The 906-nt window shown below is 50.8% G+C and overlaps 2 non-coding genes across 2 annotated transcripts; both read right to left on the minus strand.

Annotated features, from left to right (window-relative positions):
- Positions 1–12: 12 nt before the first annotated feature.
- Positions 13–131, minus strand: LOC123179285 (5S ribosomal RNA). Its single transcript, XR_006490250.1, has one exon. It is a non-coding gene; the product is annotated as a 5S ribosomal RNA (ribosomal RNA).
- Positions 132–432: 301 nt separating this feature from the next.
- Positions 433–551, minus strand: LOC123179286 (5S ribosomal RNA). The gene has a single exon (XR_006490251.1). It is a non-coding gene; the product is annotated as a 5S ribosomal RNA (ribosomal RNA).
- Between the last annotated feature and the right edge of the window lie 355 nt (positions 552–906).

Here is a 906-nt window from a genome sequence, read left to right on the forward strand (position 1 = left end):
AAAATTAAAAAGGGAATGCAACACGAGGACTTCCCAGGAGGTCACCCATCCTAGTACTACTCTCGCCCAAGCACGCTTTACTTCGGAGTTCTGATGGGATCCGGTGCTTTAGTGCTGGTATGATCGCATCCGACATGTTACCCCCGTCTTCGTCCCTTATGCTTGCCCCTCCCAGCTCCACTACACACACGATTGCACATTCCTTTGGCCGCTCCCGCTCAACTACGGAGACGAGTTTTACCACGGTTCAACTGCACCAGTGCCTATTTACCATGGTTTCGACCCCTTTCAGAACACGCTTGCCGCCGCTAGACGCGTGAATAATGAGCAGCGAGCTAAAACTTACCGTAAACGTGCAAAATAATAGAACGTGCTAAACGTACGTCGCGCTCGTGCGTTTTGTTTTGCACGCGGTGCAAAAAAATTAAAAAGGGAATGCAACACGAGGACTTCCTAGGAGGTCACCCATCCTAGTACTACTCTCGCCCAAGCACGCTTAACTTCGGAGTTCTGATGGGATCCGGTGCTTTAGTGCTGCTATGATCGCATCCGACATGTTACCCCCGTCTTCGTCCCTTATGCTTGCCCCTCCCAGCTCCACTACACACACGATTGCACATTCCTTTGGCCGCTCCCGCTCAACTACGGAGACGAGTTTTACCACGGTTCAACTGCACCAGTGCCTATTTACCATGGTTTCGACCCCTTTCAGAACACGCTTGCCGCCGCTAGACGCGTGAATAATGAGCAGCGAGCTAAAACTTACCGTAAACGTGCAAAATAATAGAACGTGCTAAACGTACGTCGCGCTCGTGCGTTTTGTTTTGCACGCGGTGCAAAAAAATTAAAAAGGGAATGCAACACGAGGACTTCCCAGGAGGTCACCCATCCTAGTACTACTCTCGC

Source organism: Triticum aestivum, unplaced genomic scaffold, assembly GCF_018294505.1.
Source record: "Triticum aestivum cultivar Chinese Spring unplaced genomic scaffold, IWGSC CS RefSeq v2.1 scaffold5999, whole genome shotgun sequence".
In the NCBI taxonomy this organism is placed as follows: domain Eukaryota; kingdom Viridiplantae; phylum Streptophyta; class Magnoliopsida; order Poales; family Poaceae; genus Triticum; species Triticum aestivum.